Source organism: Zalophus californianus, chromosome 6 (assembly GCF_009762305.2).
Source record: "Zalophus californianus isolate mZalCal1 chromosome 6, mZalCal1.pri.v2, whole genome shotgun sequence".
Taxonomy (NCBI): Eukaryota; Metazoa; Chordata; class Mammalia; order Carnivora; family Otariidae; genus Zalophus; species Zalophus californianus.
Window position 1 is genome coordinate 33,790,409 of NC_045600.1, and position 23,846 is coordinate 33,814,254.

Below are 23,846 nucleotides of genomic sequence, written 5' to 3' on the forward strand. Positions count from 1 at the left end.
CTCTTATTCTACCTTTCATCCCAGGGATATGCTTTGTTGCTGCTATGAACATTGGGGTGCATATGGCCTTTCTTTTCATTGTATTGTTGGATCCTAGTAGCTAGGATTGTGTTGAGAATTTTGGAATCCATATTCATCAGGGATATCGATCTGAAATTCTTTTTGATGGGGTCTTTGCCTGGTTTGGGGATTAAGGAAATGCTGGCCTCAAAGAATGAGTCTGGAAGCTTTCCTTCTGTTTCTATTTTTTGAAACAGCTTCACGTGAATAGGTATTATTTCTTCTTTGAATATTTGATAAATTCCCCAGGGAATCCATCAGGCCCTGGACTCTTGTTTTTTGGGAGGTTTTTAATTACTGCTTCAATCTTCTTACTGGTTATTGGCCTTTTCAGATTGTCAATTTCTTCCTGTTTCAGTCTTGGCAATTTATATTTTCCCAGGAAGGCATCCATTTCTTCCAGGTTGCATAATTTATTGGTATACAGATGTTGATAATAATATCTAATAATTGTTTCTATTTCCTTGGTACTAGTTATGATCTCTCCCCTTTCATTCATAATTTTATTAATTTGGGTCCTTTCTCTTTTCTTTTGGATAAGCCTGGCCAGTGGTTTAACAATCTCATTAATTCTTTCAATGAACCAGCTTCTAGTTTCATTGATCTGATCTACTGTGTTTCTGGTTTCTAATTCATTGATCTCTGCTCTAATCATAATTATTTCTCTTCTAATGTGTGGCTTAGGCATCGTTTGTTGCTTTTTCTCTAGTTCTTTAAGGTGTAGAGTTAGTTGGTGAATTCAGGATTTTTCTATTTTTTTGAGTGAGGCTTGGATGGCTATGTATTTCCCCCTTAGGACCGCCTTTGCAGTATCCCATAGGTTTTGGACCAATGTGTTTTCGTTCTCATTGATTTCCATGAATTGTTTAAGTTCATCTTTGATTTCCTGGTTTACCCAAATATTCTTGAGCAGAGTGGTCTTTAGCTTCCAAGTGTTTGAATTTCTGCCAAATTTTTTCTTGTGATTGAGTTCCAGTTTTAAAGCATTATGGTCTGAGCATATGCAGGGAATAATCCCAATATTTTGGTATCAGTTGAGACCTGATTTGTGACCCAGAATGTGGTCTATACTGGAGAAAGTTCCATGTGCGCTTGAGAAGAATGAGTATTCTGTTTTTAGGGTGGAATGTTCTGTATGTATCTATGAGGTCCATCTGGTCCAGTGTATCATTCAAAACTCTTGTTTCTTGATTTTCTGCTTAGATGATCTGTCCATTGCTGAGAGTGGAGTATTGAGGCCTCCTACAACTAATGTATTATTGTCAATATGACTCTTTATTTTGGTTAACAGTTGGCTTATGAGTTGGTTGCTCCCATGTTGGGGGCGTAGATATTTACATGTTAGATCTTCTTGTTGGATAGACCCTTTAAGAATGATATAGTGTACTTCTGTGTCTCTAACTACAGTCTTTAGCTTAAAATATAATTTGTCTGATATAAGAATTGCTACCCTAGCTTTCTTTTGAGGTCTGTTGGCATGGAAGATGGATCGCCATCCCTTCACTTTCAGTCTGGATATATCTGGTTCAAAATTAGTCTCTTTTAGACAGCATATGGATGGGTCCTGTCTTTTTATCCAATCTGCAACCCTGTGCCATTTTATGGGAGCATTTAGGCCATTCAATTGAGAGTGATTATTGAAAGATGACTTTATTGTCATCATGTTGTCTGTGAAGTCCTTGTTTCTGTACTGTCTCTGTAAATTTCTGTTCTATATCACTCTTGGGGTCTTTCTCCTTTTATAGAACCCCCTTAATATTTCTTCCAGGTCCGGCTTAGTGGTCACATATTCTTTCACAGTTTCTGCCGGTCTTGGAAGATCTGCAATTCTCCATCCATTCTAAATGACAGCCTTGCCAGATAAAGTATTCTTGTTCTTCTCATTTAGTACCCTGAATATGTCTTGCCAGCCCTTTCTAGCTTGCTAGGTCTCTCTGGATAGGTCTGACATTATTCTGATGTTCCTCCCTCTGTAGGTAAGGAATCTCTTCCCCCTAACTGCCCTTAAGATGGTTTCCTTATTTCTAAGATTTGCGAATTTTACTATTACATGCCGGGGCATTGGTCTGTTTTCCTTGATCTTGGGAGGGGTCCTTTCTGCCTCTAGGACATGAATGTTTGTTTCATTCACCAAATTAGGGAAGTTCTCAGTTACAATTTGCTCAAATGTATCTTCTAGTACTCTCTCTCCACCCTTTCAGGGATCCCAATAATTCTGATATTGGATCGTTTCATGGCATCACTTTTTTCTCCAATTCTGTTTTCATGGATTTTGGGCCGTTTCTCCCAGGCCTCCTCTTTTTCCTTCTTTTCTATCAATTGGTCTTCTAGTTCACTAATTCATTCTTCTGCCTCGTTTACCCCACCCGTTAGAATATCTAGATTAGAGTGGATCTCATTGACAGCATTTTTAAGTTCTGCCAGTTCACTTGTCATTTCTGCCCTTAGAGACTCTATGTTGCCATTAATCGACTTCTCCATTCTAGCTATCATCTTGTCTTCATAACTGTTACCCTGAAGTCTATTTCCAACATCTTGGTTATATCTGTATCCATTTGTAAATCTGTGGCAGAAGTCACAGTCTCTGAGTCTTTCTTATTTTGGGGGTTTCTCCTCCTAGTCATTCTGTTGAGGAGTGGTTGAGGGAATGTACAGAGTCCAAATTATTGACCATAACCCAAGCAAGATGCACCTGTTTTTTAGGGACCTTAGGGTTGTAGGACTCTTGTCCTTCCAGCCTGTCTTCTGGGGGAGGGGTCTGCCACGCTGTTACTCATGGAACTGTGTTTGGGCAGAGCTGCCTTGCCCCCTGTGGAGGGGGGATGGGCTTAGTGAAAAACAGTTTTTTGGGGCTTTTGTTCTCTGGTGGCTTTCCCTGGTGGCTTCTTCCGAGAGTCAGAGCAGAAGACATGGTTTCCAACCCTCTGCCTCAGAACAGAGAGATAGCAGTCTGTTCTTCAGTGAGCTCTCCAGGCCACACTATCTCCGTTTCTGTCTGTGCTGCTAAAAACTGCAGCCTCCTGGGTTGTTTGCCCCTCAGCACCGCTCCCAGTCCTCGCCTCAAAGTCCAGGCACATCTCTGCCCTTTGTTCTTCTTCAACCACCAGCCGCCCCCAGTTTGCACGTGTGCCTGTGTGGCTCCAGTTTTCAGTCCAGCGGGGCTGCCCTGAAGTCCTTTACTCACCGCTACTGGTCTGCGAGTCTGTGCCCTGTCCCCAGTGGGGTAGGCTTTTGCACACTAGTGGTGCAGGATCCCGAAAGCTCCCTCCCCCTTCCGTTTATCTTCTGATATCTGACCACAGAATCATGGCTCCCTGCTTCATACCTCAAAACCAACAGCCTGCAATTTTCTGTTTGTAGAGATCCAGATCTATCTTCTTAAATCTCAGGCTTATTTCATGGGTGTTCAGAGTGGTCTGGTAGATATCCCGCTCAATCCAGGGGACCAGTTGGAATAGGGTCCCCTACTCCTCTGCCATCTTTTCCCTTCCCCCCCAAACCTGTTTTATTTAGAGACAAAAAGATACTTTCAAAACACTTTTCAGCAATTATATTTTTCAGTTCTACAATTTTCATTTGGTTCTTTTTAATATTTTCTATTTTTTTCTGCTAGAATTTTATATCTCATCATTCATTACAAGCCTATTTTCCTTTACTCCTTGAGCCTGGTTATAGAACTGCTTTAAAAATCTTTGTTTATTAAAAAAAAAATCTTTGTTAAATCAAATAGCTGGGTCATCTTTGGGTTAGTGACAGTTGATTATCTTTTTCCTTGAGAATGGGTCACATTTTCTTGTTTTTTAATATGTTAAATAATTCCGGGCTGTATTCTGGACACGGTGAATGATATATTGAAGAGACACTAGGTTTTGTTATACTGTTTTGAAGAATGTTGATTTGTTTTTATTCTAGTAAGTAGATGACTTGGGTAGACTGAATTGCAAACTCCATCTGTTCTGCAGTGGATGGCAATTCAAAATTCAATTAAATTCCTTTAGTCCTAATTGTGCTGCCTGTAGTTTACCCAGCACATTCATGGTTCAGAAGTCAGCCAGAAACCTACGCTTATTTACAGAATTTGAGGCTCCTCTCTTTGGCTATCTCCTTTACAGGTTATCCACCCCCTCCCCGAACTTTAAAGCAGTTGTGGTTGTCCCAGACTCTGTTCTTCTAGCAGTAAGCTTGTAGGTTTTAGCTGCCAGGTAGTCCAGACTGGGACCTACTCTCAGGTTAAAAGTTATAAAAATGTGATACTCAACTAGAGCCTTCTTCCAAATGATAGAATCTTCCTGCTTTTGGTTACTATCCAGTGCTTTAGGATGGTTATGTTTTTGTTTAATCTAGAGTTTATAACTATTTATGATAACAGATAGGAGCTTCTGATACTGAGCAATACTGGAATAGAACTTCCCTGTAAAGCAAGTTAAACACTTATTATTTTATTTATCAATAAAATTTAGTACCACCTCTATGAGTTTGGCATTTCAAGCATTCTACTCACTGCTATAGAACAGGCAATATAAAAACAAAATAAATGACTATGTGAAAGAAATTTGATTGAATATATGTTTCATAATTTTAAAGTAGGTTCTAGAAATGATGGTGAAAAAATGCTTTGTATTTTAATTTCTATTTTTTATTCTAATTTTTTGGCCCCAAAAGAGAATAGTCTGTGATTTTTTTTATGATTCTAAAAAACATACTTATTAAAAAGACAAATATAATTCAATCAACATAGCAGGTATAAAGATTTGAAAATCACTAAAAATTTAGCAAAAATAACCCATTTTAAATTTATGTTAATCATCCTTCCACACAAATTTCTATACATAAATAAATACACATGGATACACAGAGATGCACATACACAATTGGATATTTTTAACTTGTTTTTTCATTTTGACAATATGTCATGAGTAAGCTCACTATAATGATTTTTAGGTCAACCAATAGTCTGTATATTTTAATTTGAAAACCCTACTGATAAATATTTATGCTTTTAGTTTTTTTTTTTTTAATAACCAACATTTACTTTTATAAATTTTCTAACTGTGAGGCACTGGGGTAGAATAAGAGGTAATGGAAAGGGTGTTAGACAGATCTGGGTGTCTGTTCTTTCAGTTCCAGTCGACTAACTAGCTTTGGTTCCATAGGCAAGTTACTAAAACTCTTTGAAACTTGGGTCACTGTTAGAATGTATAAAGTAAATGAGAACATGAAAAGCATCTACTATAATTCTGGGTACAGAATAAAAACTTAAAAAAACAGGTGCCTGTTTATATGCACACGTGTACATCCACACACATTATGAAAGTTCTTAAGGAAGCAAAGATATTTGGTCAAACCACATTATTTATTACAAGTTTCGTATATACTAATGTGAGAATATGATGTAAAAATACAACTTCATATTGAAATTATATAATGGGCAGGAAATAGAATTTCTGTCACAATTATATCACCTTCTCTCAAATGTCAGTGATAAACCTCTGACAAAGTTTTGTATATGATATGGGTTTTCCTTTGAACATTTTATTCCAGGCTGAGTATAGCTAGACAAATAATTAAGCATGGATAACATATATTATATAATTACTTTAATTCTACTTAAAAATTTCCTTAACAAAAACTATCTAGAACAGTTTTATTCACTGATATTTAGCACTCTGGAATATAAAAGGTCCAATTTATAGTAAATCTTACACAGTAATAACTATCACTGTGGTTTTGTTTTCCATTAGAATATGAGTGATAAAAAGAATCTTTAAGATGTTACAATATAATTTAAATGTCTATTAGTAAAAATAGCAAAGGAAATTGATTTTAGTGAGTTAAAGAAAGTATAGTTTCCTGGCAAAATTTTAGCTAGTACTTCTGGTATAAATATTATGTAGTAATTAGTAAGAGAAATATAGAACATTGATTTACAGGCAGCAAAAAATACAGGTATCTTTTCAAAGAGAGTCAAGAACTAGAAATCAAATGGTTCTGATGTCCACAGGAAAATTACCTATTCCACTATATACAATGAATAATGGTAAGTTCTGGGTAAAAAAAGAAGTGGGGGGGGGAAACTAAATGATCAGAAATATAGTAGAGAGAAGACCTGTATAAATTCAATATTTATTATACTTAAAATATATGTATTTTTTCCTATCATTCCTCTTGGATTCTCTTACTGTGAGAAGATAGCATAGAAAAAGGAACTGTCTATGAAGTGAATAGTACCAGAAAAAAAAAAAGAGAAAGATGAAAATCACCAAAAGTGAATAAATCAGACAAAGGCACTAAATTGTTTGGTTGGGAGAATGAATACATTTTTAGAGCAGGATCTTACTTGTATGCTTTAAAGACCACCAACATTCATCAATCCCCCCAAATAGGATTCTTCCTTTGAATTCCTTAGCTCAGAGACTGGCATTATCTTCCATGAAGTTGTCTAAGCTAAAAACCTGAATTAATCTCCATTTCTATTCCTCATTACTCAAGTCTACTTGGAACATACCATATAGCTGTCATTGTGTTTACTATGTACTAGGTACTGTGCTAAGTACTTTACATTTACTTCTCATAGCAAAGTAGGTCTTGTAATTCAACAAAGGTAGGCTTTTGTTATCTGTATTTTTAGGAAAACACAGAATGGTTAAAATACACACAAGGTCACAATCCAATTAAGGTGCAGAGCCTGTTTTATTAACTATTGTGATATACCTTCCATACTTTTCATTACTGTTGCCACTGACATGAACCTTGTCTTTATCATTGCTCATCCAGATTGGCATACAGTATCCTAAGTATTCGACCTCTGACTCTATACTTCCCTCAAACTCATTTTGATAAGGAAAATAAATCCTCCGAAATAAATCTGGAAATGTCTTTGCTTCAAAATTTTTAGAAGCTTCCCTCCCTAAGACATTAAAAGTATTTACAATGTGACTCCAACCTAATTTTCCAGCCTCATCTCCTGCAGTTATTAATAACCCCTCGACTTCAGCCAACTTGTACTTCTCTAAAAACATTGTTTATTAATGTTTAGTGTCATTTTTCACATTTCTTTTCTTTAGAAGTCCTTTCCATCATATTCTCCATGAAGAATTGCTTGACCCTCTAGCCAGAGTTAGTCACTGTCTCCTCTGTACTCTAAAAAAAAAATTTATACATATATTTAATACAGAAATTACATTTTATAATAAAATAAAATTGTCTCTTCTACTAGACAATGAACATCTTCAGGGTCATTCATTTAATCAACAAATATTTATTTACTAAATATAACTGAAAAGATAGACAAGATGACCTATTTTAAAATTAAGTTATTTCTATTCATCAGAGACACTTTTAAGAAAGTAAGCAGGGAAGCAACAGAATGGGAGAATAAATGTGCAATATAGATATCAAACAAAGAACACATATTCAGAACATTTAGAGAACACCTATTAATAAATAAGAAAAACATAGTTAACCTAATCCTTTAAAAGTGAAAGACATGTACAGTCGCTTCACAAGAGAGGATACCCAAATGGTCAATAAACATGTAAAAAGATGCTCAATATCATTAGTTATTGGGAAAAGAGAAATCAAAAACAAATTTTGGTATCACTATTTTGAAATAGTTAAAATGAAAAAAGCCTGACAGTACTAAATGTTAGTGAGAATGTGAAGCAAACTGGAGTTCTCATAAAATGATGATGAGACTATAAATGTATACATATACTTGGGAAAACTTCAGAATCTAGTAAAATTATTCATTTCCATACACTATGAATAGTATTTCTAGGTCATATCTAGCCTGTTAGGTGAATATCTAAGGTCTATGCATACATGTATGCACCAAAATAGATGTTCAATATCATATATTGCAGCATTATTCATATTAGCCCCAAACTGGAAACAATCCAAATGTACTTGAACAAAACAATAACTACACTCTGTGATAATTTATCTTCATACCTATAATTTGTATACTTTTCTTAATTTGCAACTCATATAGAATATTATACTTCAAAAACAGTTTAACTTATGAAATAGAACACAAACAAAAGCTATGAAACTGGATGACATAACAAAGAGTTTAAATACACAAAAAGAACAAACATTAAATACATTATTATTATTATTAAATAAATAAATGGGTGAATGAGAGATTTAAGGAAATTTAGGAACAGCATTCCAGTTAAAAGAGGGGAGTATCACAGATGGCCAACAGACACATGAAAAGATGCTCAACATCACTCATCATCAGGGAAATACAAATCAAAACTACACTGAGATATCACCTCACACCTGTCAGAATGGTTAAATTAACACAGGAAATAATAGGGGTTGGCGAGGATGGGGAGAAACGGGAACCCTCTTATGCTGTTGGTTGGAATAAACTGGTGCAGCCACTCTGGAAAACAGTATGGAGGTTCCTCAAAAAGTTAAAAATAAAACTACCCCATGATCCGGCAATTTCACTCCTAGGTGTATTTACCCAAAGGATACAAAAATACTAAATCAAAGGGATACATGCACCCCGATGTTTATAGCAGCATTATCAACAACAACCAAATTATGGAGAGAGCCCAAATGCCCAGTGACTTGGATAAAGAAGATGTGGTGTGTGTGCATGTGTGTGTATATGTATACACACACACACCCCCATATATATGTATCTATGTGTGTGTGTGTGTGTGTGTGTGTGTGTGTGTGTGTGTGAGAGTGGAATATTACCCCGCCATTTGACACAACATGGATAGAGTAGTATGCTAAGTGAAATAAGTCAGTCAGAGACAAATACCATATGATTTCACTCATATGTGGATTTTAAGAAACAAATGAACACAGTGTGGGGGAAAAAAGAGAGAAAACCAAGAAACAGATCTTAACTATAGCGAACAAACTGATGGTTATCAGAGGGGAGGTGGGTGGGGGGATGGGTTAAATAGGTGATGGCAATTAAGGAGGGCACTTGTAATGAGCACCAGGTACTGTATATTGTATTTAAGTGTTGAATCACTAAATTCTATACCTAAAATGAATATTACACTGTATGTTAACCAACTGGAATTTAAATAACTTGGGGAAAAAAAGAGAGAAGGGGGTATCAGAAAGTAACACATTGAAGTAATCTGTTTCTAAGTGGGTGTGCATTATTCATGTAGAAAGACTAGGTGAATAATACTTTATATCTATGCTAATACAACTCTTATGATCATAAAAGAATCCAGATTCTGAGTATGAATCTGGTTCCACCACTAGCTGCTGTGTGATTTTGGGCATATTACTTAAACTCTGTTTGCCTCATTTTTCTCACTTATGAACAGGGACAATAATAATACCTACCTCATATTTTTTATGAAAATTAAAACACGTTAGCATTTGTAAAGCACTTACAACAGTGCCTGAAAGATCAAACATTAAACAAACAAACCAGAATTTTAGCAAAATGATTTTACTTTATAATTTCACTTTAACAAAGCTTAATCAACTAATATACTACTAGATATAATAAAAGTGTTTCATTAATAAAGGATTTATACACAAACCAAACAGCTTTTCTATATCCTGGCAATAATTAGTTAAAAAAATATAAAAGGATTTCTGCTTTTGGGCAGAATGCAGTAGGTCACAGCAGGTCAATACCATACAGTAACAAGTAAACAAAATCAGATAATTACAAATATCTTACTTTTAAAGACATAGGAGAACTACAGAAGCAATAAATTATACAAAGTAATATTCCAGAAATGGGAAAACATTTCTGAGTTAAACTAACATTCTCTAGCTTTTCACATCTACCCAGCAACCCATCTTTACTGGGGATATTTGCTGATTTGCGTCAAAGGGCTGACCATCAATTTTTCCATGAGGAGAGTCTCTACTGGGAGGAAAATAAACCAGAATGCTTTTAGGCATTTAGAAATTAGAAATCTGAATACAAACACATGGCTGTTTTTCTCCTTAGAACAACTAGATTGTGGTGCTGTACACAGGCTGTAAAATGAGACAACAAGATTAAAGACAGAATAAAATCTTTTGCATTCTTCATAGTGCTTAAAAAACAAAGGCCTGCTAGGGAAGTAAGCCTGACCATAGAACAATGCTAGTTTCCCCTTCAAGATATTTGCCAATTTTTGAGGCTTATATTGGTTAGGCTGCAGGTAAGAGAGCTAGGCTGGACCCTATTACTATCAGAGCTAAATCTCCTATTGTCATTCAGGAATAAAGGGATGTAAACCCACTATTCTCAATCCAGCTCTAAACCAGATCAGTTCCTGACTGCACTGGAGTAATCAGTTTCTCATACGTTCTGCCTATCAGTAGAAAGGGAGACATTCTATGATGAGTGATAAATCATTTACAAACAATATGGTTCTTTAACATATAAAATAAATTTATAAAAATTATTTGGCATGCAAGAAAATAGAACCCAATATTAAGATGAAAAAACAAAAACAAAAACGAACACACAGATGAAAAACCCCATAACAGATGCATGGGGAGTTTGCAGCCAAGAACTTTAAAGTAAACCATAATTAATACATTCAAGAAAATAGAAGAAAGTTTTTTTTTAATAGATGAAATGATGGAGAATTTCAACAGAAAATTAGAATCTAGAAAAAAATTAAATGGACACACACAATATACTAGAACTCAGATCTAAATAGGTTTCTCAGGATTAAAGAATGTAAACACAGGTCAAAAGAAAAAATGCTGTAGAATGCAAGAATATTAAAGACAAAAAAGCAAAAAAGGTATAAACTGATGTAGAGAAAGTAGGAAGAATGAACAAACAGGGCAAACCATATATGTGGAACATACTTTCAAAAGGTCTAATATCTGTATAATTAAACCTCCAAAAGAGAAGACAGAATGGGAAGAAGCAATAGTCAAAAGAAATGTTTAAAAATCTCCCCAAGTTACTATGGGAAATGGCAAAAGTAATGATTAGTATTAAAAAGGTAACAGGTGCATAGTTATAAGCACCCTGGGATAAATCACCAAAAAACCCCCAAAAAACAAAAAAACAAAACAAAAAAACCCAGCAAAAAATCCAAAAAGCCCCCACAACAAACCCCACTCAAACTATATACAACAAATCAATAAAAGGAAAAAACTAAATAATACAAGCTACTCTATTAATGTAAAGGACAACAAAAAAGGAGAGGAGACAGAAACTAATGAGCCAAAGAGGAAACAAACAATAAAGACTATACTAATAATTATAATAAATGTAAAAGGCCTACATGCTGTAAGTGAAAAACAAGTGTTTCAGAAAAAGTATGAAGATGCTTATAAGAGACATTTATATTTTAAATATAACAAGAAAGGACAAAAGTATATGATAGAAAAATAAATGTTATGCAAACATCAACCAAAGTAAAGTGGTTGTAGCAATATTATATCAAACCAAGTAGACTATAAGGCAAGAAATGTTAGGTGAAGAATATTTTGTATTGATAAAAGAATCAATTCAATAAGCAGATATAAAAATATTTATAAACAGTAACATAGCTACAAAAAATATAAGGAAGAATTTGACAGAATTAGAAGGAGAAATAGATAAATCTCCCTCATAGTTATTTATATACAACACTAAATCGAACACTGCAGAAGGTACAGACTTTTTCAAGTGCAAATGTAAAATTACCAAAATAGACAATACACTGAACCATAAAGCTGCTGCCCGAGGGTCTTCTGCTCAGCCTGAAAGTAGATGCTAAATGAGATTCCTTCTCTTGGAACACTGAGAAGTCTTGAAAGATCCTCAAAAACAAGGACATATAAAAAATAAATCAGCATATTTAGACAATCACAGATGTTCAAAAGATAACCAAGAACAAGTGCAAGTGTAATTGAAAAGGTTCATCACCTACATAAGACAACTCCTTCAAGACTGAGAGGAGGTAGCTGTTTTGCCTAATACATAGAAGCAAACAGAGAGTTAAGCAAAATGAAGAAACAGACATTTTCCAGTTGTGAAAACAAGACAAAACCTCAAAAAAGGCCTTAATATTATAGAGATAAGTTATCTGATAAATAAATCAAAATAATGGCCATAAAGGTGCTCACTGAACTCTCAGGAGAAGAATGGAAGGGCACAGTGAAAACTTTAACAAAGACACAGAAAATATAAGAAAGTATCAAACAGAAGACACAGAACTAAATACAGTAACTGAATTGAAAATACACTAGAGGAGTTCAACAGTTGACTACTGAAATGAAGAATGAATGGATCAGTGAGCTGGAGAACAAAGCATTAGCACTCACCCAGACAGAGCAGCAAATAGAAAAAGGAACTTTTTTAAATGAAGACAACTTAAGAGACCGACAGAACAACATTAAGTGGGATAACATTTGTGAAGGAGAGAGAGAGAGAGAGAGAGAAAGGGACAGAAAAGAAATAGTTGCTGAAACTTCTCCAACATGGGGAAAGAAACAGACATCCAGGAAGCCCAGAGAGTTAAAAAAAAAAAAAATATGGACCCAAAGAGATCCACATCAAGACATATTCTAATTAAAATATAAAAGTTAAAGATAAAGAGAGAATCTGAAAGGCAGCAAGAGAAAAAGCAACTTATTAAATACAGGGGAAACCCAATAAAGCTTACAGATTTCTCAGGCAAAACTTTAAGGTCAGAAGAAAGTTGCATGACATATATTCAAAGTCCTAAAAGAAGAAATTAAAACTAAGATATCCCTACCTGACAAGATTATCATTCAGAATTGAATGAGAGATAAAGAATCTTTCAGATAATCAAAAGCTTAAGGTGTTCATCACCAATAAACTGGCATTATAAGAAATGTTAGCGGGAATTTTTTAAACAGAAAAGAAATGCCACTAAATAATAACAAGAAAATATATGAAAGTAAAAATCTCACCAGAAAATATAACTATAGAGTAAAGATAGTAGATAAGTTACTTGTGAATCTACTGTGAAGGGTAAAAAACAAAAGTAACAAAATTAAACTAAAATAATTGGTTAAGGCACACATACAATAAAAAGAGGTAAAATGTGACTTTAAAAATAAAACTTGAGGCGCCTGGGTGGCTTAGTTGGTTAAGCGTCTACCTTCAGCTCAGGTCATGATCCCAGGGGCCTAGGATCGAGCCCCGCATTGGGTTCCCTGCTCAGCGGGGAGCCTGTTTCTCCCTTGCCCTCTGCCATTACCCTGGCTTGTGCTCTCTGGCTCTCTAGCTCTGTCAAATAAATAAATAAATAAATAAATAAATAACTTAAAAATAAGTAAATAAAAAATAGTAACATAAAACTTAGGGAGAAGTTGTAAAAATATAGTTTGGGAATGTATTCAAATTTAAGTTGCTATCAACCTAAATAGACAGTTCTATACTTAGAATGTTATATGTGAACCACGGTAACCACAAAACAAAAACTTATAGTAATACACAAAAGATAATATAAAAGTAATCTAAACATAACACTAGAAAAAGACAACATACCACAAGAGAGAAGCAACAGAGAGAAACTACAAAAACAGCCACAAAACAAAGAACAAAATGGCAAGAAGTATATACCCACCCAGAATTACTTTAAATGAAAATGGACTAACTGCTCCAATCAAAAGATGTAGAGTGATTGAAAGGACAAAAAAAAAAACCCACAAGACTCATCTACATACTTTCTACAAGAGACTCACTTTGGAAGTAAAGACATACACTGACTGAAAATGAAGGGATGTAAAAAGCTATTCCATGTAAATGCAAATAGTATAGTTATACTCACATCAGACAAAACAGATTTTAAAACAAAGACTGTAACAAAAGACAAAGAAGGGGATTACATAATGATAATGCAGCAGGAAGATATAACATTTATAAATGTATAAGCACCCAACACAGGAGCACCAAAATAATACAGCTATTATTAGCAGACCTAAAGGGGGAAATTGACACCAATATAATAATAGTAGGGGACTTTTAACACCCTACTTACATCAAAAGATAAATTATCTAGACAGAAAATCATAAGGAAGCACTAGTCTTAAATAACGTATTAGATCAGATGGACTTAATAGAGACATATAGAACTCTCCATCCAAAAGCAGCAAATATGCATTCTTCTCAAGTGCACATGGAACATTCTCCAGGATACTCCACATGTTAGGCCATAAGATAAGTCTCAATAAATTCAAGAAGACTGAAATCATATAAAGCATCTTTTCCTACCACAATGATGTGAAACTAGAAATCAATTACAAGAAGGAAATTGAAAAACATTACAAATACATGGAGATTAAGCAAAATACTACTGAACAACTGCTGGGTCATCAAAGAAATAAAAAGAAGTAAAAAAAAAATTGAGAAAAATGAAAACAAAAAAAGGAAATACCAAAACCTACTGCAGCAAGAGCAGTTCTAAGAGAGATATTCATAGCAATACAAGCCTACTTGAGGAAACAAGAAAAATCTCAAACAATCTAAATTTACACTGGTAAAGGAACTAGAAAAAGAACAAACCAAGCCCAATGGTAGTATAAGGAAGGATTCAATAAATAACAGAATGAAATAAATGAAATAAAGACTGAAAAGACAAAAGGAAAGATCAATGAAACTAAGAGCTGGTTCTTTGAAAAAAGTAAACAAAAATGATAAAACTTTAGCTAGATTCCCCCAGGAAAAAAAGAGAGTGGGCTCAAATAAATCAGAAATGAAGAGAAGTTACAACTTATACCACAGAACTACAGAGGATCATAAGAGATTACTATGAACAATTACATGCCAACAAATTGGACAACCTAGGAAAAAAAAAGATAAATTCCTAGATATATACTATCTTGACTGAATCAGGAAGAAACAGAAAACATAAATAAAGTGATCACAAGTAAGGAGACTGAATCAGTAATCAAAAACATCCCCCAAAGAAAAAGATCCCATGGCTTCACTGGTGAATTCTATCAAACATTCAAAAACTCTTTAATAGCTATCCTTCTCAAACTTCTCCAAAAAGCTGAACAGGAAGAAATGCTTTCAAACTCATTTTACAAGGCCAGCATTATCTTGACACCAAAATCAGAAAAGGACACTACAAAAAATAAAAATTATAATCCAGTATTGATAGAGATGCAAAAATCTTGAACAAAATATTAGCAAACTGAATTCAGTAATACATTAAAAAGATCATACACCATGATCAAAGTGGGGCTTTATTCCAGGGATACAAGAATGGTTCAACAAACACAAATTAATCAACATTATACCCATTAAAAAATGAAAGAAAAATCACACAATCATCTCAATACATGCACAAAAAGCATTTGACAAAATACAATCTCCACTTATGATAAAAGCCCTCAACAAAGTGGGTATAGAGGGAGTGTATCTCAACACAATAAAGGTCATATATGTCACACCCATGGCAAATATCATACTCAATAGAAGCTCAAAGCTTTTTATCTAAGATCAAGAATAAGACAAGGATATCAGCACGTACTGGTTTTATTTCAAGTAGTATTAAAAGCCTTAGCCACAACAATTAGGTAAGAAAATGTACCCAAACTGAAAAGGAAGAAGCAGAACTATACTATTTGCAGATGACATACAAAAATAGAAACCCTAATACTGCACCCAAAAAATGATTAGAATAAGATAATTCAGTAAAGCTTCAGGATATGACATTATTATGCAAAAAAATCTGTTAGATTTCTATACACTAACAATGAATTATCAGAAAAAGAAATCAAGAAACAATCCCCCTTACAATTGCACTCAAAAGAATAAAATGCCTAAGAATAAATTTAACCAAAGAGATGAAAGGCCTTTAAACTAAAAAATATAAGAAATTGAAGAAGGCACAAAAATGGAAAAAACATTCCGGGCTCATGGATTGGAAGAACGAATATTGTTAAAATGTCTGTACTAAAAGCAATTTACACATTTAATGCAATCTCTATCAAAATAACACAAGCATTTTTCACAGAGCTAGAACAAACAATCCTAAAATTTGTATGGAACCACAAAAGACCCTGAATAGCCAAAGCAATCTTGAAAAAGAAAAGTAAAGCTAGAAGCATCACAATTCTAGGCTTCGAGTTATATCACAAAGTTGTGGTGATCAAGACAATATGGTACTGGCATAAAAACAGACACAGATTGATGGAACGGAATAGAAGACCTAGAAATGAACCCACAACTATATGGCCAACTAATCTTCGACAAAGAATCTCTAATGGGAAAAAGACTGTCTCTTCAACAAATGCTGTTGGGAAAACTGGACAGCAACATGCAAAAGAATGAAACTGGACCACTTTCTTACACCATATACAAAAATAAATTCAAAATGGATGAAAGACCTAAATGTGAGGAAGGAATCCATCAAAATTCTAGAGGAGAACACAGAAGTATCCTCTTTCACATCAACTGCAGCAACTTCTTACTAGATATGTCTCCTGAGGCAAGGGAAACAAAAGTAAAAATAAACTATTAGGACTTCATCAAGATAAAAAGCTTCTGCAGAGTGAAGGAAATAATCACAAAAACTTAAAGGCAACCTATGGAATGGCAGAAGATATTTGCAAATGACATATGTGATAAAGGGTTAGTATCTAAAATTTACAAAGAACTTACTAAACTCAACACCCAAAAACAAATACTCCAGTTAAGAAAAGGGCAGAAGACATGAACAGACATTTTTCTAAAGAAGACATCCAGATAGCTAAAAGACACATGAAAAGATGCTCAACATCACTCATCATCAGGGAAATACGAATCAAAACTAAATGAGATAGCAACTCACACCAGTCAGAATGGCTAAAATTGAGTTAATTTTTGTATAAGGTGTGAGATTTAGGTTGAGGTTCATTTTTTGGGGTTATGGATATCCAATGGTTCCAACATCATTTGTTGAAAAGGATATTCATTGAATTGTTTTCGCAGTTTTATTTAAAAATCTATTGAACATATCTGTGGGGACGGATATGTGGGTGGCTCAGTCGGTTAAGCGTCTGCCTTCGGCTCAGGTCATGATCCCAGGGTCCTGGGATCGAGTCCCGCATCGGGCTCCTTGCTCAGTGGGGAGCCTACTTCTTCCTCTGCCTGCTGCTTCCCCTGCTTGTGCATGCTCTCTCTCTCTCTAATAAATAAATAAAATCTTAAAAATAAAGAACATATCTGTGTAAGTCTTGTGGGTTGTCTATTCTGTTTGACGTGTCTGTCTTTCTGCCAATACTGCACTCTTGATTACTGTAAACCTCATCACTGGATAGAGTATCATTGGATAGTCCTTCCACTTTGTTCTTTTTCAAAATTGTGTTAACTGTCCTAGGACCTAGACTTTCCCATATAATTTTAGAATAAATTTACATAATTGTATGTCTACAAAAAAAAGTTGGGTTTTTGATAGGAATTCCATAAAACTATATATATCTATATGGGAAGAACTGACATCTTTAGTGTGTTCAATCTCTCAATTCATGAATATAACTTGTCTGTCCATTTTTTTAGGTGTCCCTTTATTTCTTTAGCGTTTTGTAGTTTTCAGCATATAGATTAACATATGTGTGTTCTTCAGTGTATGCCTAAGTATTCAACTTTATTTGGAGTGATGGTAAATACTACTGTTTTAAATTTCAGTTTCCAACTGTTGTGAGCATATAAAAATGCAATTGGAGTTTGTGTGTGTGTGTGTGTGTGTGTGTGTGTGTGTGTTGATGTTACATTCCCCAAATTAACTCATTTGACTTACTAGTTGTAGGAATTTTTCTGTAGATATTTTTTCTATGTAGACAATCATACAATCTGCAAATAGGGAGTTTTGTTTCTTACTTGCCAACCTTTGAGCCTTTTAATACTTTTCTTGCCTTATTGTACTACTTAAAATTTCTAGTACTCAACTGGAAAAAAGTAGTGAGAGCAGACAACCTTGCTTTGTTCCTGATCTTAGAGGAGAGCATTCATTTTTTTTTTTCACCATTAAGTATGTTTTTAGCAATAAGTTTTTGGTAGATGTTCTTTATCAAGTTCAGGAAGTTTCCCTCTATTCCTAGTTTGCTGAAAGGTTTTTTTTTTATCATTAATGGATTTTTTGATTTTGTCAAACACTTTTTCTACATCAGTTGATATAATCATACAATCTTTCTTCTTTAGCCTGTTGATATGGTGGATTAGACTGATTACTTTTCCCAAGTTGGACAAGTTTTGCATGCCTCAAATAAATCTCACTTGGTAGTGATGTATAATTTTTTTAAAACCTTGTTGGATTTCATTTGGTAATATCTGTAGATTTTGAGTTCATGATAAGTACTGGTCTGCAGTTTTCATTTTTTGTACTATGTTTTTCTGATTTGTTAGCAGAGTAATACTAGCCTCATAAAATAAGGTAGGTAGTATTTCCTCCCCTTCTATTTTCTGGAAAAGACTGACTAAAATTGATGTCAATTCTTCTTTAATGTTTGGTAGAGCTCTCCAGTAAAACCATCTGGCATGCAGATTTGTTTTTTAGGAGATTTTTCATCATGAATTTAATGTCTTTCATGGTTATAAGACTACACATAATGTCTACTTGGTCTTGGTTAATTTTGGTAGTTTGTGGGTTTTGAGGAAGTGGTCCATTTCCGCTAAGCTGTCCAATTTATGAGTATAAAATTTTTCACAGTATTTTCTAATTATCCATTTAATAATGGAAGATTATAGTGATAGTCTTCGTTCAATCCTGGTGTCAATAATTTTATCTTTTTTAGTCTAGTGTATATCAATTTTATTGAGTTTTTAAGAGTCAGCTTTTTATTCCATTGATTTTTCCCCATTGTTTTACTGTTTTCAATTTCACTGATACCAGTTCTTGGTATTACTGGTCTTCTTGCTTTGACAATATCTGGCTCATCTTTTCCTAGTTTCTTGAGAAAGAAATATGGATTACTGACTTGAGAACTTTCCTCTTTTCTAAAAATTAATATTTTCATAGTACTTTCAATCCACCTATGTCATTGTTTTTGAAATGAGTTTCTTGAGAATGACATATATTGGATCATTTCTAAAAACCCATTATGTCAATTTCTGTCTTTCCACCAGTATATTTAAATTATTTACATTTAAGGTAATTACTGACATCTTAGGACTTAAACATGTCATGTTATTATTTGTCTTCTGTTTCTGTCTTGTTTCTCATTCCTAATTGGGGATTACTTGAACAAATTTTAGGATTCTATCTTAATTTACAGTGTTTTTGAGTATATTGTTTTGTACATAGCTTCTAGTGGTTGCTTTGAGTGGATGCTTTTTATATTATAATTACAAATATGACTTATTGCAGTCTACTTGTATTAACATCTATCATTTAAAGTGACATGCAGAAAATTTACTTCCATTTAGTCACCCTTTACGTTCCTACATTTTAAATATTGTGTTCATTATTTACTCTACATGCATTGTGCACATCATACAGTGTTAAAATTTTTGCTTCAACCCTCAAATGTGATTTAAGAAAACCATAAGAAAAGATAGTCTACTGTATTTATCTATTCTGCTGTTTTTCTTTCCTTTCTGAAGTTTCAAGCATTTTTCTGTTATCATTTTCCTTTTTTCCTCCTTTTTATTCTGAAGTTTTTTCATTTCCTCTCCAATTCTCTTTGGAGAATTTATTTATCCATTCATACAGGGTAGGTTTTTTCGAGACAAATTCTTTCAGTTTTCTTTTGTTTGAATGTGTCCTCATTTCCCTTTGATTACTGGAGAATAATTTCACTGGATTTGGACTTTGTGATTGACAGTTCTTTACATCAGCACTTGAAAAATGTTGTTCCACTTCCTTCTCACACAACTGTTTTCCACCACCCTCCCCCAATCAGCCATTTATATTGGTGACTGTACTTTTCAGTTCTATAATTAACATTTTGTTCCTTTTTGTAATTTCTATTTTCATTTGTTTCAAGAAAATTAGTAATTGCTTGTTGAAGCATTTTTATGATAACTGCTTTGAAATCTTTGTCAGATAATTCTAACATCTGATTCATCTTTGTGTTGTTATCTGTTGACTGTTTTTTTTTTTTCCTCACTGAAGTTGTGATTTTCCTTGTTCTTGGTATGATGATTTTTTACTGTACCCAGGACATTTTGGATATTATGAAACTCTCGATCTTACTTAATCTTTTTTAGCAGATGTCCCTTTGTTATAATATAGTATGAGGGCAACATAAATATATATATATGTTCAGCTTCTTTCTGGGTCCCACTGACACCACTCTGGCAAAATTGAGGCACTCATTTATACTGCTTCATTAAAGACAGTAGGGTAGAAGTCTAGGTCCTCTCTTGGCCAAAAAGTGGGGCACCACTTTGCTTCACATTATTGGTAGGGGTAGATGTTCACCTCCCTGCTGGGCCCCGCTGACAACAAGAGGGGAAGCAGAAGGTTAAAACTTACTAAGAATGGAATATCAATTATCCCCATCTCATTCAGCCTTATTGATGCAGAAGGGATGGAGTCACATCTCCCTTATAGGCCTCAGAGACACTGGAAGGGGAAGGTAAAGGAGAGTGGTGAGTAGCTTCACCGTGTGCGGTCTCTTTAGTCTTACTGCTACTGGGTGGGGGTAGAGACTCAGCTCATCACTGGAGTCCACTAACAATATCCTGCTATAGAAAGCAGAACACAGCCTTTTTCCCCCTGAGCTGATGGAAGATCCTATCCTAGCAGGGAAATCAGAGCGCTGCCTATTTTGTGGGAGTGTGGGAGACTAAACAGCTCCCCACCTGTCCTGCCAATAAACACTACCAGGGGAGGGATTCAAAGCTTTGCCATCTGCTTCTGTGGGTAGCAGGGGTGAGGTGGAAGATCAGCTTCCTGCTTGGCTGTGCCAAAACTGTGGGGGAGCTAAGTAGTTTCTGCATTGGTGTTCGGCTGGAGTAAGATGAGCATTGCCAAAGGCTTTTGTTCTTTTAGCCACCCTTACCCTGGGTCCTATGGCTTGAAGGACAGGATTTCCTAGATGTTTTTTTTTGTTTTGTTTTGTCTGTGCCTGTTGGTGTTTCCAGATTGTAGGCTTCATCAGTGTCCTGTTGAGATTAAATAGGAGGCAAAAGGAAACCCAGCTAACTCATTGCTGTGTCATTCCTCAAGTCCTGAAGTCTTTAGAAAGTCTGATTTCTTCTTCCTCCTTCAGAGTCTTTCTATGCTTGTTTATTTTATAATGTCCAGGAATTTTTAGTTGTAAAAGAAAAGATTTGGGAAGAATAGAGCTACTGTATTTGGCTAGCACCACAAGTTTCCTCAGTAGGAATACATTTGAAACTTGATAAACTTACTATAATATTACCTGGAGCACTTAATATATGAGCCAACAGTATAAAAAAACCCCACAAACCTTTCCTATTATGTTAAAAAAAGCACTATAACCAAAACAGTATGGTGCTAGCAATGGAATAAATGGAATAAATAGATCAGTGAATCAAAAGTTCAGGAAAAGACAGACTTATATATGTGTATGTGTGTATCAAGGCATATGAAAATATAGTATATAATAAATGAGGTAATTCAAACCAGTGGGGGACAAATTGTTTTTTTGTTTTTTTCAATAAATTGGGCTGGGAAAATAAAGATACATTTGAAAAATATTTTGTTTAAGTTTAGTCATCCCATATATAAAAATAAATTTATACCAATATAAATTACATATAAAGAATATTTAAACATTTCTATTTCAAATAAATACACCCAAGGTGGTAGTAGACCCGCCATAACTATTTGGAAAACAGACTGATTTCATACAGAAAAGGTGAAAATACACATTACTTAAAACTCAGGAATTCCATTTTTCAGTATATACCTCAAAGAAACTCTTACACGGGATGCTTTTATAAGATTTTATACCATCATTTTTCATAATAGCTCCAGATGGAAGCAAGGTGAATGTCCCTCAAGAGTAGGATGTCTCAACAATTTGTGGCACAATGGAGTATTTTACAGAAAAAAAAAAAAAGAACATAACAAACCCCCCCAAAATCTTAGTTATAGATAACAATATGAATAAATCTCACAGTGTTGAACCAAAGAAGGCACAAGAGAATGCATACATACATTGTGATTCAATTCATATAAAATTCAAAGAGAAACACAAATAAATTATAATATTTAGGGATGTGTATAAAAATAAAACTAAATGAAATAATAAAAACTCAGGATATTGGGTGGAACAGATGGTCATGATTGGGCCAGGAATGCATTTGCACTTTACCTCTTAAGCTTTTGGCCATCCATTCACTATGTGGTGATTTATTGTAATCAATCAATAAATGCTTAATTCAAACTATGTATGAACTAAATAATAATTTCTGGTGCTAGAAATATTATGAAGATTACCATACTTTGTAAAAATTAAATTATGTTTTATTAATCAATCATATTTTAATAATAAAAATACATATGTGTATTTATTTATACATGGCATATTGTGGATGTATTTCAAATTTAAACTCAATTGTACTATTCAGATAATTTAAAATTACTCAGTTATTTGCCAACTAAAATGAATATTACAACCAGATGTTTCTCATTTTCTCCAATCAAAACAAAAAGATTATATCTGATTTCAGTTGAAAATGCTAATGGTGCCATCAAATAAATCTTGATAAAATATTTTATAGCAGGTTTTCTTCTAACACGTTTGAAACAAGAATTAATTTCGTATCTTTTATGCCTCAGGCTTCAAACTCTCTGAAGCTGTTTTAGATATAATACCAGTAATTAATTTAAAAAAATCATATAGTAATGTCATCATGAATCATGTTTTCTTGAAGGAATCTCATGAGGGACAACTCTTATAATTCTAGAATTTCAAAAAACACAATGAAAAAGTTATTTCTTTAGAGAAAAGTCACTATAAAACATAGCAATGTTTCTTCTAATTAATTAAATAAAAAAATATGTGAATCCTGTGGTTCTTGAATAGGTCAACAGTTTTGGTCTACTGCTATTACTTCATAGAGCTTTTTTAGGTGATTCCATTAACTAGCATGTCCTCAAGTAATTCTTGGATAAGGACAAATCCCAGTATCAACTTTCTGAGTTTCTGGCTGATTTAACCAATGATTTAATGGGTATTTGGTTATTCAAGAGGGACCTCAAATTTATAAGTCCAAAACTTACCCTCTTTCCTCTCAAACTTATTCCTTCTCTTATATCTCCTCTTCAAGTTAATAGCAACACAAGCTGGACTGGACTTAAGGTTTCTGTCAACCAAAGTATTTTATGAATATATATAAAGTTGGAATGGGTCTTTTGACACTCCTGTTTTTTTTTTCCTGCTAGAATATAATTATTGGATTAATTTCTGATATTGGCTATAGAGAACACCAGACATATTGAAACTAATAGTATATTACATAATAAAGACCAATGACATTAACTGATTTGAAAATAATGTGAGCAAATGAACGATTATTGACTAAGATTTGAATTCATTGAACTTGATTTTGGAAAGCTTGATTAAATCAAGCTTGATGATTTGTTTGGATCTTTAAATGTCATTGTTAACAATTTAACTCAGTATTGTTATCCTTGACTATTGCTATCAAGTTGTTAAATTTTATTTATATAATAGAAAATAAGTTCAGTTCTGATTAGATTGTAAATTCCTCTTGGGGAAGGGCCACATGATATGCCAGAAGACTAACTGTCCATAGGATTGGGTAAAATGTTAAAAACAGAAGAATGCAGATTATGTAATGTTCAGAGTAAGGTCAAGTTTTCATTTAATGTACTATAAATTTTATTTTATTTTTTAAAGATTTATTTATTTATTTATTTACAGAAAGAGACACAGCAAGAGAAGGAATACAAGCAGGGGGAGCA

General features: G+C 33.9%; 1 protein-coding gene across 11 annotated transcripts in view; it reads right to left on the reverse strand.

The window, feature by feature from the left end:
- GPHN (gephyrin) overlaps positions 1–23,846 on the reverse strand; it is a 624,840-nt gene that overhangs the window by 344,071 nt on the left and 256,923 nt on the right. The window lies entirely within an intron of this gene.